The 14,322-nt window shown below is 42.6% G+C and overlaps 1 non-coding gene across 1 annotated transcript; it reads right to left on the bottom strand.

Moving 5' to 3' along the window:
- Positions 1-361: 361 nt before the first annotated feature.
- Positions 362-465, bottom strand: LOC124693928. Its single transcript, XR_007000371.1, has one exon. It is a non-coding gene; the product is annotated as a small nucleolar RNA snoR103 (small nucleolar RNA).
- Between the last annotated feature and the right edge of the window lie 13,857 nt (positions 466-14,322).

Below are 14,322 nucleotides of genomic sequence, written 5' to 3'. Positions count from 1 at the left end.
GGCAGGCGTGTAGGTTCGGAGTCGCTGCACTACGTGCAACTCCTGGATCGCTTTTTAGGCATCTGAAGTCTGAACACCGGTACTATTGAAAAAATAAAACATATGGGTTATCAAACAGATATTCTAGTGATTATTGATTACCATTTTATCTGGCTAATTCGGAAGCAAAACCTTAAATATGGTATACCATTTTATTCAAGCAGCAATCGGCAACCGCACCCACTCTGCCACCATTGCCACCTTACCCCACTCCGCGAGACCGCGATTCATAAAAGAAGTATTTTCATAGCAAAAAATAATAATGACATGAAATTCATGAGCAGATTTACACAAATCTTGACTGGTTCTAATCTCCAAGAATGCATGTGTGATAGTCATTTATGAGGATGTACGAACTCACAAAATACTCACTTAAATGCCATCAACATTACTCTTTGTCCATATTTACAAGAAAACACTGCTAAGTGGCTGGCAGAGAAACATACATTACAATCAGATGATGTTAGAAGTAATTTGATTATTATAAAATTATCTGTAATATGAATTAGCAATCTGGATTACGTCGTATATCAGTACATGAATGCTAAATCAGTTAACGGCTAATACCTCGAGAACAACAACAATGTAAGAATCTCCTGCACGACCCATCTTCTAAGCTAGCAATTTTCTACAACAAAGCCCACCAATTTTAGGAATGCGCTCAAATGTTCAATTGACAATTTCGATTAACATGGCTGTATGGATAGAATAATCACCTTGACCAATTCCTAAGCATCTTTTTCCAGGCCGGCAATGCATGCCATGGAGGAGACCAGTAGGCAGCAGGACGTGCTTGGGGAGGGCTGAGGAGGCGGTCATCCAGAGGAGCCTGCGCCCACACACAAAAAACAAATTTCAAGAGGGGACACTATCGTTGATTAAGGAGTGTAATGGTCGGATAATTATTTTCGGTAACTGAATGGGCTTCACAGGCTATGTAAAGTGATATATCTCCCACGGCCACGGTTTCTTCAGTGAAGGCTGCTGCACGTGCTTCTTAGAATTTGTTCTAACTTTTACAAAGTCCAGTCTAAAATCAAAAGGCAGGATGTTAGTGTCAGATGGTGCTGTTGTTCTTATAACAGCATAACTGAAAATAAAACAAATACATCTCTCAAGAATAAAGGATAAAAAAGCTCGTTACACCACATTACTGAAAGGTAGAGTTAAAGATACAGAGGTTTTACATAGCAATTCAGAAATTGTGACCTTTCGTAGCACTGCTGAATATAAATGGTGTCAAGTGCAAGCAATACCTAACCTTAACAACGGTGTTAACCTTAGTCTCAGCATGTGAGTCTCTCAAGTTCTGAACGTGGATCTTTGAAGTAAATGGTAGAATTCTATTCAAACACATCCAAAGTAGATACTTAGTAGAGATACCAGTACTTTCATTTAATTGATCATGCTTCATTGCATATCAAACCACAAATATAAGTATGAACCTGAACTAAATCCTTGATATATCTAACTATTATCTGAATCACTAAAAATGTTATCACCCAGACTAATTTTGAATATACTAATCATTAATATCAAAGAATAACAACATAATTTTCACAACATGGAGGTCTTCTAAATGAAATCTTGGGACACAAACATGTGTCATATCTAATAAGAATAACACCGGAAACAGAACTGTATCTCTAGAGGAAATTGCAGCTTTACAAGATTTTGTTAAAGAATACCTACATAGTCACCGGAAGCTAAATCTTTAGAGAATACAAGAGGTGTGTCCACGTCAATAAAATTTCTACGGAAACAGTGGATGATTCATTTTAGCACCTTATTATCATACCAGGCCTAAAACATTGTACCATCATTTCCAGTTTGAACTTCCTAGTGGCATTGCCTCTAGTTGCAAAAAAACATGATACTTCATATTTTTAACATGTAACTTCTTTTTGCAGAGAAATCTTCACTTAATCAATCTGAAAAAACCAAAACCGAACAGCTAGATGATCAGCCCAGTCCATGAAAGTCCTACTCATAAGTACAATACCAGCTATTCTTGCAGCAATAATTACTTCGAGGCATCTAAGAATTATAATGTTAATAACATGAACAAGTGTCTTATTTTCTAAGCATGAAGCAAACTCTGACAGCTTTCCTCAGCAACAATTCTGTATTTTTCCATAGCAGCAATGTAACAAGCAAGAATTCCATGTATTATTTCCATATATCTATCTAGGTCAATTCCTAAGATTTACATCATATATTTTCGTTTCTTATTTTTCCTTGGAACTCTGCAAATGAATGATCCAGGAGAAATGCTATGACAAATTATGATGTAATAAGAGCTGCCGAATTTCGGCCAAATTAGGAACACATGCCAATTATCTTATCTCCCTTCACAGTAGGTATTTAAAAGGAGAAAATTCTTCAAATCTTTTGTGTAAACAGACCTAAAACTACAGTCTGCCATTCGATTCTTGATGCATTAACTTCACATAGGCTTGCTTTTTTACTGGGCTTGTATCTTCTAGTGTTTTGTCATGTATTACTATACTGTATGTAACTCTATATAATTGGACAGATCATTTCTCCACAATAATGAACCCATCACCAAGCTCTTGGTCCATTTCTTCTAGGCATGCAATTTGAAGGATTGCATAGACCAATTCCAGAGAAGAATAACTTCAAAATATGGCAAAAAAAAACATGCACACCGCTCACCTCTGACCAGTCCATGACAACAGGTACTCGTCGATGACCAGGCGGAGCACACCCCGTTCAAACCCAACGAAACAATGGCAAACTAAACAAAAAGAATCCCTCAATCATACACCAACTGATAAAAAGAATTAAAAGGAGAGTATCAAAAGGACAAATGCAGAACCAAACATACCAGCTGCAGCCCCTAAATTTTAGAACCCCGCCAAGGATCATGGTTGAATCCTTCACCAAAAATCAGAAGGGCACACCCCAACGAAAACAGAATACCAGATGCCACCAAAAGAAAGTAAGCTGCAACCGCCGGCCCAATCTCGATCTGTTATAGCAGCAACAGGGGATTAAGATCTTGATAACAATTTTCACCTTCACCATAAATCTACTTGCTTATTTGGATACAAGACAATCCATAACCAAATGAAAATCAGCTTTTCGGACATGATAGCAGATCGAGGATTTAATAATAATCAAAATTGAAAGGGTCGAGAAGCAATATCAAGTGCTTGAATAACTAATACAGCCCGAGGTGATGCTAGAGCGTGGCAGCACGAAGGAAAATGATGGGGGTGGGGACGCTGGTCCTTGAGCATGTGGTTCCGTGGTCGTCTCTCCGTGCGAGAGGAGGTGGGCCTGGACGAGCCTGGCCTCTCCAAACTACGGTCGGTCGGGACGATCTCCTGTCCTGGCCGAGCTCGAGCAGAGGCCGGGCAGGTAGAGGGCGGGCGAGGTCATGGCGAGCGGCAGTGGACAGGTGGTAATCGCCGTGGTCGAGCGGCGGCGTGGAAGAAAGCGGCGACGGGACCAAACCCTAGGAAGCGGTGGTTCCTGAGAGCCTAGCCTGGGATGTCCAGGTCCAGTGCAAAACAAAAAAACATAGGGCCCTTGTACACAAATAGTAAAAGTGCTTCTTTTGATATTCAAAGTAGTAAGTTGTACTGAACAAAATTCTCTCGAAAGACCCACTATAACATAACAGAAAGTAACAATGGTCATATTGGTGACAAATCAATTCAAAAGCAACTACATATTTATCAAAATATGCATGATAAGCTCACACTCTAGCTCTACGCTCCAGCTCGCACTCTATAGCACTGCACTCCAGATCTCCAGCTCGCACATGTAGTAAACTTGCAAACAGGCAAGTGCACTGGTTATGTAAAGGATTTTCGGCCAACTCTTTTAAGGCAAAATCATTTGTCGAATTCATTGTCTCGCGTTACTTTTCTCTTTCAAAGCCTGCCCGTAGACTGATCCAAATTGAATAAGGACGGGGCAGATCGGAATCGGATGGACTAAATTATGTAGAAAAGGGGATTGTACTAACCGTTGGAGATTGACGAGGGAATTGATGGAAAGAAACAAATCGAGATCTCCATTGACGAGGACTTTTTCTTCCACGACGCTCAGTCGAAGGCTCAAATTTGCTGCGCTACGGGCTATGTGACGTACCTGGGTGGGGGGCTCTGCCGACCGGGGGGGGCTGTGCGGCCACGCCGCATGCACCTGCCCAGGGCCAAACTGCGGTCGGTCGGGCCGATCTCCTGTCATGGCCGAGCTCGAGCAGAGCCGAGCCAGGTAGAGGCGCGGCGGGCGACGTCCTGGCGAGCGGCGGTGGGCAGGTGGTGCTCGACATGGTCGAGCGGCGGCGGGGCCAAACCCTAGCGCGCGGGGTTCCTAGGAGGCGAGGTAGTGGTGCGGAACGGATTTGTTGGGCTTGGCCCATTTGTGGGGGAGCGACGCACGCACGAAGGACGACCAAAGTTTGATCGTAGTGGTATGGTGGGCAGAATAGGGAACATGTTCCTCCTTTTTTTTTTTTTGAACTGAACATGTTCCTCCTTTTTAAGTAGTGTAGATAGATAGATTCGGGATCAGCCGTACGTCGTACGTCGTCCGTTTTCATTGTGCCCTCATAATTTCTTGTAAATCAACCCGCAGTCCCACCCCGTGCTTTCAATCTTCCACGATAACTATTTTTGTAATTAGGCCCTTGCAAGAAGGGAAAATCAACCCGCACTCGCTTCTGCAGCAAGACGCAGGCTGCTTCTCGCTAAGGCGGCCGCTGCAGTATGCCAGTATCCCACGGCCGGTGCAGCAGTGTCGCGCTGTAAGGGCATCTCCAACCGGGCGACCCAAACGGACGCGCTGGGCCGTCCGTTTTGGGCCGTTTGGGTCGCCGCCCGGACACGCGGACAGCGGCCCGCGTCCGCGTGTCCGTTTGGGTCGCGCGCTGCGCCCAACGCGCGGACGCATCGCAAATTGGAGAAACACGAAAACAAAATGAAAATGGCAAATTTAAACGATATTTGACTAAACATATGCCCTATTTTGGGCAAATTTAGTACATAGCCCTATTTTGGGCAAATAAAACTAACAAAAGAAGCCCCTATATGGGCTTTTAAATTTAAACTAAAATATAAACGGAAAATAAAAAACCCTCTAGGGTTTGGTCGGCGGCGCGGTGGCCGCCGGTGCGCCGCCTAGCCCCTCGTGGGCGTCGTCGAGGTCCCCGGGCGGCGAGGCACCTGCTGTGGCTCGACCGCGCCGGGGACTCCGGCCAGGGAGACCACGAGGCCTCCTCCCACGGCGAGCGGGGGTCCGGAGCCACCCGCGCCGCCCGGAGGCGCCGCCGCCTCTCCGCGCCGGCGGCGCCGCCCGGCCTCCCGGCGCCGACTCCTCCGGCGGCGGCACCTCTCCTCCGGCGGCGGCCGGCCGCTCGGCGGCGCGGCGCCCGGCCTCCTCCCGCCGCGCCGTCTCCTCCTCCTCCTCCCGTCGCGCCCGGAGGGCCCGGGCGTAGAGCTCCCGGCCCTCCGCGTCCTCCACCTCCCGCCGCGCCGCCTCCTCCATTTCGGAGGTGCGAATGGCCGCATGGAGTTGCGGCCATTTCGCCTCCTCCTCCGCCGCCGAGACGATGAGGGCGGCGCGGAGGTCCGGTCCTCCTCCGAGGACTCGGGCTTGAGCTCGAGCGGCAGCCGGCGGCGGTTGCGGCAATGCCGCGCCGCGGCGGGCGGCCTCTCCGATGTGGAGGCCGCCTCGGTTTCCGCACGATGGTCGCAGCCGCCGGCGGCCGACGCCGACCGCTGCTGGCCTCGTCGTCGTTCGCTCCGGGAGCGAACCGTCGCTTCGGGGCCATGGCGGCGGTTTTTGCTCGGGGAGTGGAGTGGGGACCGGAGTGGAGGGCCGGATCCCCTCCGGTCCCCATTTAATAGACTCCCCGGTCACCGACAGGTGGGCCCAAGGGAGACGAGGCGACCAGCACGCGGACGCGAGCGGACGGCGCGTGCCATCCGCGGCCACGCAAACCTAGCCCAGATTTGGGCCGGGTTTGCGTCGTTCCGGACGCCGCGGCCGTCCGCTTTTGCGGTGCGTCCCCGCGTTGGACCGGGTTTTTATCCGGCTGGACCCATCCGGACGCGCGGGCGCGGGATGGGTCGCCCGTTGGAGATGCCCTAATCACTGCGCGTGCTCGGCCGACCCGCTCTTCGCACAGCTTGCCGTCGCGCCTCATGTCTAGCTCATCTATTTAGGTCATGTCCTGAATTCTGATCTGCTAGACGCCTGGACCAGCCGCCACGCACAGTTGAGATGAGCGTCTAGCTAGGTGTTATGCTATTTCTACATGCGAAAGCCTGAACCTATCGAGTAAGCAATGGTAAGCTTAATTCAGGTACAGTACATCATTTTTATTTTAACTTGTACACGTAGTATCTCTATCTCTATACACTGCTCTATTCTGTAACTCAGTCCTACTAGGTCTTGCCCAAACTCCACCATGTGTGTCAGTTCTCAATTAGCTCATCACATAGCTAATTTTGGGTACTAGCGATAGCAAACATAGAAACACATTATACAAGATAATTTCACTGCTGTCTACATATGAGGTCGACGGTTCGTAGAGACGGCTGGTGACTGAAATAATATAACACAACTTTATATGCACACCCTAAATCAATTTACACAAAAGAAGGCTCAGAGAGAACAAACGCATTAGCATACGTTACTTACGAAAGAAAAGAAAAAAATGTCAAAGAAATTTGGAAATAATGGCTTCATTCTTATTTGTTTTTTTAGACTAACAGGCTCATTCTTATTTGTTTGTTAACAACTTACACTTATAATCAGTTATCATCGAATCTAAAGCATCTTTAGAAGACCATGTGCATTAATAAGAAATACCTGTATTATTAGTTTTGAATTATTAATGATGTGATTCCGTAGCGAAGCACGGGTAATATGCTAGTAACGTGTAGTATTTGTGTTGACTTTGCTAAAATCTTCCGGGCTTCGCGAGTTGCTACGCTTCCGCTCGGCCTGCTGGCCGAAAACGCGGACCCGATCCTAGGCTAGGACTGACGGTGCACACATGACCTCAACAGTGAACACGAATCGCTTCTTCAGATAAGAGATGGCTTGTATCTGGCCGGTTTCAGACGGTGGAGGGATCTGCTGATTGCTGAATCTGCGCGCAGACTTCCTCTGTCAGCTGTGGTTCCACGCTTCTGCTCGCCTTAAAGGTCAGTACAACTCTATCTATTCGGCTATTCCTGACCACGAACTACAGCTACATCCCTCCTTCTATGCCTTTGTATCTCCCTGACGAAAGGCCGACAACCATAATGTACATGGCATCATTTAGCATCTGCCAATTTCCCTCTTTCTTTGCCAAGTTACCCACATGCATGCATGCATGTAAGACAACTGAGATACCATTTAAATTTGACGCAAATTCACCACTCATTACAGTGTTAACGCCTCGTTCGACTTCGCGTCAGGAGCCAAACACAGTTGCGCATCCTAAAGAACAGTCTGACAGGCATGATTAGACATTAGTTCCCACACGATTCGGCGCGCTCTACCGGAAACCTAAGTAGGAAAAATCAGCATGCATGCCAAAAAGGAAAACTGGCTAGCTTTGCCATCATCTTTGCTTAAAGCAAAAGCTCCGAGGCGGCGGACAGGAGGATTCTCATTCTCACGCTACAGAAACGCAGACACCAATCATATATGTTGCCACCTGAAATCGCCAAAGCAGTACCGGTTAGAGACTGCCAGAGAAATAGAACTCCGGCCAGTTTCCGCTTTCCAGCCTGCAGGATCATGAAACCGCCTGCACTGCTGTCTTGCAGGCTGACCGACATGATGTGTAATTGAGCGGGGAATTGTGCCTGTCACTGCGGAAACTTTGTGAATACAGTCAAGTTTAGTATTGCTTTTTTCTTCCTGCGCAGAGATTCGAGTTCAGACTTAATTGATCCGTGAATCATCTGAGGCCAACTGTTGCCGACGCAGAACTCCAGAGCAGGGGGGAAAACCAAGTTACTCTTTGCAGCGAATTACTAGGCTGCATTTGTGAAGCGCTAACGGTCGGAGGCGTAGCACTGCGCTCTAGTTGGGCTGGATAAAAGGGAAAATCCTATTTGCCGCTCTGCGCGTACACTGCGTCGCTGCCGCTGTTCCGACTACACCACTCATGGATATGGGCCAGCCCATTTTATTAACTTAGCACGTGCGTGAGTACCTACCGTGGGCTTTTCTCTGGCTAGTCAAGGGAATTCGCTCGCTCTGTTTTTCTTTTTGCTCACTTTTGCTGTGGTCAGGAAATAACGTCCAGTATTATTCTAAAAAAAGAGGAAATAACGTCCAGTTTTTCATGTTAATTTTTTAAAATGGTGAAATCAATATTTTACATGGATTTTATAAATTTTCAAAATAAAATAAAATGCACATCTATATGAGCTTCACGTCTTAATATCAACCAAACCTCGCATCCACAAAAATATGAAGCTAATATTCCCCCTCAACACATATAATCCACAACCCCATAGCTATGGGTGTGTTTGGTAGCATGGGAAAATTTTGGGGCTCGATGGGGGCAGATTTTGTGGGTCTTAACAATTCGTTGGCCATAATTGGTGATTTATTTAGTGCCATGGGTTGCATCAAATCGTACCCAACTCCCATATTATTTGGTTGGCTGCAGAAACACTTTCATCTGTGTTAAGCTACATCACGCATGTGTTTGGTTGCTATTTTGGGCATACATGTACAAACCATACCACACACACAACACAAATCAAAGGCTATTAGTACTATATATCATATTGACAACTCAAATAGTACTTAGTACAAAATAGACAAGTCTTAGAGCCTAATAATTACAACACTACAACAAAAAGCAGGTTGTTTTAAACCTCTACAGGACAATATTAGTAGCATACCTATGATACATCGCAAACGTATCTATAATTTTTTATGCTACATACTTGTTTTACATCAATTTATATATGTTTTGTTCATATTTCGTTGCATTTTTATACATTTTTTGGTAATAACCTATTAACAAGATACCACAGTGTTAGTCCGTTATTTTCTGCTGTTTTGTATTTCAGAAAATTTGTACATAAAATATTCTCGGAATTGGACGAAACAAAGCCGAAGTCAATATTTTTCCGTAACGAAGACACAGTCCAGAGGGGGTCGAAGAAAGGCAGCAGGGCAGCCAGACCAGCCCTAGGCGCGTCCTGGCCCTAGCCCGCACCTAGGGGTGGTGTGCCCCTGGCCCCCACCGAAATCGCCCCTCCGCCTATTTAATCACGATCTTGGGAAAACCCTGAATACCCGAGCCTCCATCCACGAAAAGTTTTATCACGGCCGCCATTGCAGAACTCATCTCGGGAGGGTTCTGAAGCTCTTCCCGGCACTCTGCCGGAGGGGGAGATCATCGCCGGAGGCATCTACATCGCCATGCCCGCCTCCGAAGTGATGCGTGAGTAGTTCATCCCTGGACTATGGGTCAATAGCAGTAGCTAGATGGTTGTCTTCTCCAATTTGTGCCTCATGTTTAGATCTTGTGAGCTGCCCTACATAATCAAGATCATCCTTATGTAATTCTACATGTTGTGTTTGTTGGGATCCGATGAATATTGTATACTATGTTGAGGTCGATTATATATTCATGTCATATGTTATTTGTGATCTTGCATGCTCTCCGTTGCTAGTAGATAATATAGCCAAGTAGATGCTTGTGACTTCAAGAGGGGGTATTTATGCTCGATGGTAGGTTCATGCCTCTAGTTTTCTGGAAAAATGACACTAACTTCTAAGATTGTAGATGTGTTGTTGCTACTAGGGAGAAAACAACAATGTTTTATCCGAGGGTAATTCTATTGTTTACTTTACACACATTACTTAATGTGATAATCTGTTGCTTGCAACTTAATACTGGAAGGGGTTCCAACGATAATCGGAAGGTGGATTATTAGTCATAGACGCAGTTAGATTATGGTCTATGTATATGTTGTAATGCCCAAACAAATCTCATAGTAATCATCTTGTCATGTATGGTCGGTATTCTGTCAATTGCTCAGCTGTAATTTATTCACCCAACATGTTATTTATATTTATGGAGAGACACCTCTAGTGAACTTTGGACCCCGGTCCTTTCCTTTACACTGATAAATTCAACCACTGCAATCTTGCTATGTTTACTTACTGTAAGCTTTGTTCTCTTTAATTACTGCAAACATCTCCTTCCACTCGATACATTTAATCCTTTGTGTTCAACAAAACTGGTGAGATTGACAACCTCACTGTAAGTTGGGGCAAAGTATTTTGGTTGTGTTGTGTGCAGGTTCCACTTTGTTGTTGACGCCGGTACTGCGCCCTGCCACAAGTCTGCTAGCAACACCTTCAGAAGTCACGCCTTTCTCCGACTGATCGATTAAACCTTGGTTTCTTACTAAGGGAAAACTTGTTGTTGTGGTCATCATACCTTCCTCTTGGGGTTCCCCAACGGTGTCAAGCTAATTTTCTGGCATCGTTGCCGGGGAGAAAGAGGATTTCTGCAAGGGAAGTCTCTCATCTCTAATCTCTTTACTTTGTTATAGTTTTGCTTAGTTTACTTTATTTTGTTTTGTTTGCTTTCTTATATAAAAAACATGGAAAAAATAGTTTCTATTATAGCTATTATTTTTGTTGTGTAGTTTTAATTTTGCTAAAATGGGTTCTGCTAAATACTAAGTTGTGTGACTTTACTAGCACAAACAACACTGATTTTATTTGTACACCTATTGCTCCACCTTCTCCAGAAACAACTTTCTATGACATTAAACCTGCTTTGTTAAATCTTGTTATGAAAGAGCAATTTTTGTGTTAGTACTGAAGATGCCGCTTCTCACCTTAATAATTTTGTTGAACTTTGTGAGATGCAAAAGTATAAGGATGTAGATGGTGACCTTATTAAACTAAAATTGTTTCCTTTCACTTTGAGAGGTAGAGCTAAAGATTGGTTGCTATCTTTGCCTAGAAATAGTATTGACTCTTGGGTTAAATGCAAAGATGATTTTATTGGAAAATATTATCCGCCCGGTAAGATTATATCTTTGAGAAGTGACATAATGAAATTTAGACAATTTGATAATGAACATGTTGCTAAAGCTTGGGAAAGAATGAAATCTTTGGTAAAGAAATTGTCCCACTCATGGACTAATTACTTGGATGATCACCCAAACTTTTTATGCAGGCCTGAATTTATCTTCAAGAAACCTTCTGGATTCAGCTGCTGGAGGTACCTTTATGTCCATTACTTTGGGTTTGCAACTAAATTACTTGATGATATGATGATAAATTATTCTGAATGGCACACCAAAAGAGCTCCACAAGGTAAGACTGTAAATTCTGTCGAACCTCCTTGAGTGATAAGATTGATACTATTATGTCTATGCTTGTTAATGGTAAAGCACATGTTGATCCAAATAATATTCCATTAGCTTCTTTGGTTGCTCAAGAAGAGCATGTTGATGTGGATTTCATTAAAAGCAACAATTTCAACAACAATGCTTATAGAAATAATTTTGGTAGCAATAATTATAGGCCATGTCCTTCTAATAATGGTAATGCTTACGACAATTCTTATGGCAATTCCTACAACAACAATAAAAGTGCACCCTTTGATCTTGAAGTCATGATTAAGGATTTTATTATTAAACAAACTGCTTTCAATAAAACTATTGAGGAAAAGCTTGGCAAAATTGATGTTATTGCTTCTAAAGTTGATAGCCTTGCTCATGATATTGAATTTCTTAAACTAAAAGTTATGCATCATGGTGTTAAAGAAAGCAAACCTTTGAATGTCATTCAAGTTTTATTAGAATTGATGAAAATGTTAGGATGTTGGCGGAATTGCATGCTAGGTGGGACAGAGAAGATGAAATTGCTAGAAATAATAATTTTACTAAAATTTGAACCATCACCACCAACAGTAGCAATGAAGTCTCAAATTCTAGCCACTCTCCTACTATTAATGGTAAAATAATTGGTGTAGCCACTCTCCTACTGAAACTGTTTCTGATAAGAGTGCTGAAATTTTTTGAAGTATGGGAGATAATAGTCCTTTTACCTTTGATAATAATGACTTTGATTTTGATGATTGCAATATCTCTGAAGTAATTAAGTTCTTACAAAAGCTTGCTAGAAGTCATAATGCTAGTGCTATAAATATGGCTTTTACAAAGCATATTGCAAATGCTCTCGTGCAAATTAGAGAAGAGAAATTAAAACGTGAAGATTCTATTCCTAGAAAGTTAGAAGATGGCTGGGAGCCCATCATTAATATGAAAGTAGATGGCTTTTATTGCAATGTTTTATGTGATCTTGGTGCAAGCATTTCTCTTATGCCTAGAAAAATCTATGATATGCTTGATTTGCCACCGTTGGAACAATGTTATTTGGATGTTCATCCTGTTGATATTGCTCCAAAGAAACCTTTGGGAAGAGTTAATAATGTTCTTATTATGGTTAATAATAACTTTGTCCCTGTTGATTTTGTTGTTTTGGATATTTAATGCAATGCTTCTTGTCCAATTATTTTGGGAAGACCGTTTCAAAGAACTATTTGTGCCACTATCGATATGAGAGATGGGATTATTAAATATCAATTCCCATGCAAGAAAGATATGGAACACTTCCTTAGGAAAATAAAGAAGTCACCTTATAATTCTATTATTAGAACAAATCATGATGCTGATGCTTCTTCACTTGAAAATACTTGATGCTAGCTCTTTTTCTGCGCCTAGCTAAAAGGCATTAAAGAAAAGCACTCTTGGAAGATAACCCATGTTTATTTCTGTAATTTTTATTTTGTTGAGTCTTGTAAGTTATTACCTTTGTAATAACCTCTCCTTATCATTTTGATTTTGTTTTTGTGCCAAGAATAGCCTCTAATAGGAAGAAAGTAAGATTTGGGGAAGTTGCTGTCCTGAAAACAGATTATGTGCTATCACCGTAAAAATTTGTATTTCCAGTCAGAACGTAATTTTGAGCTGCCAATTTCTGAGCATATGCCCCAGGTTATTATCTAACTTTCGTTAGTTGAATACTTTTCGATCTGAGCAACAAAATATTTCGAAAAAATTTTGATCTTTACCTGTTGTTCTATTTTGACAGATTTATGTCACTGTTAGCATTTGCCTCTTGATCCCTTTCTTTTTGAGTTCTTTTGAGGAAAGAGATTTTTGAAGAATTTCCTATGGTAGCTAATATTTTAATAATTTTTTATATATGTTAGAACTAATACTGCTCATAAGAATTGTGTGAAGTTTTGTATGAAGGAAGTTTTCAGGTGTACGGAGAGAAGAATGATGTAATGAAATGAAGTATGGACAAAATCTGAAGCTTGGGGATGCCCATGTCACCCCAAGAAATATCTAAGAGGCACAAGCGTCAAAACTTGGGGATGCCACCCTAAACCCTCTTCATCAACAAAGCATCAGGTCATCTTTCTATACGCTATATTTTTATTGCTTCATATGCTATGTGTTGTTCTTGGAGCGTATTTATTTTTATTTTTATTTTGTTTTGTTTGTTGTAGCATATGGTTGGATCACAACATATTTGTTTTGGAGAATGACACAATCCGTTTCATTGCATAGAACACTCTAGTTTTCGCTCTTATTGTTTTGTGAGTGTTCTAGTTTGCTAGTACTGCGTCTAGCTCTTGGTTTTCCACTCATATTTTGTTCAGAGCTTGTTAGTTTTATTTAGTTATGTATGATTAGCTCTCTGTTCTTTATTTATTTTCAACTATGAGAGTTGTTTCAAATAAGTTGATTGGTGTTGGAGACGAGTAAAATGTTTCATGCTTATAGTGATGCAAAAGGAAGCTTGTCTAGACTGCGGCATAGACTTTGGCATGTCATGTTGGATATTATTCTTATTATATGTTTAGTAGTTATTATTGTAGCATGACTTGTCTCAAATAGCTGAGAGTGCATAATGTATCATTGAAAGAATCATGTTTTGTTTCCATCATACAAAGCATAATATTATGGTATTCTCCTTTGATGCTTTATTGGGTTGACTTGGCACATGTTTACATCATATTATGACTACAACCAGTCAACTAAAGCCTCTATTATAATTTAGTTTCTGACTTGTAATATCACTTTATGCTTTGATTAATAATGTTTTGTTGTTATGCATGATTATGTCCATTATTGCTCTCTTAGTTGGTCGCTCCCAGTCTTTTGCTAGCCTTCGCCTGTACTGAGTATGAGTTCTACTCGTGCATCCAACTACCAAAAACCAAAGTTTGCCAATTATGTCCACCATATC

Source organism: Lolium rigidum, chromosome 2 (assembly GCF_022539505.1).
Source record: "Lolium rigidum isolate FL_2022 chromosome 2, APGP_CSIRO_Lrig_0.1, whole genome shotgun sequence".
Taxonomy (NCBI): domain Eukaryota; kingdom Viridiplantae; phylum Streptophyta; class Magnoliopsida; order Poales; family Poaceae; genus Lolium; species Lolium rigidum.
The sequence above is the reverse complement of the archived record's forward strand: the minus strand, read 5'-3'. Positions and strand labels throughout refer to the sequence as shown.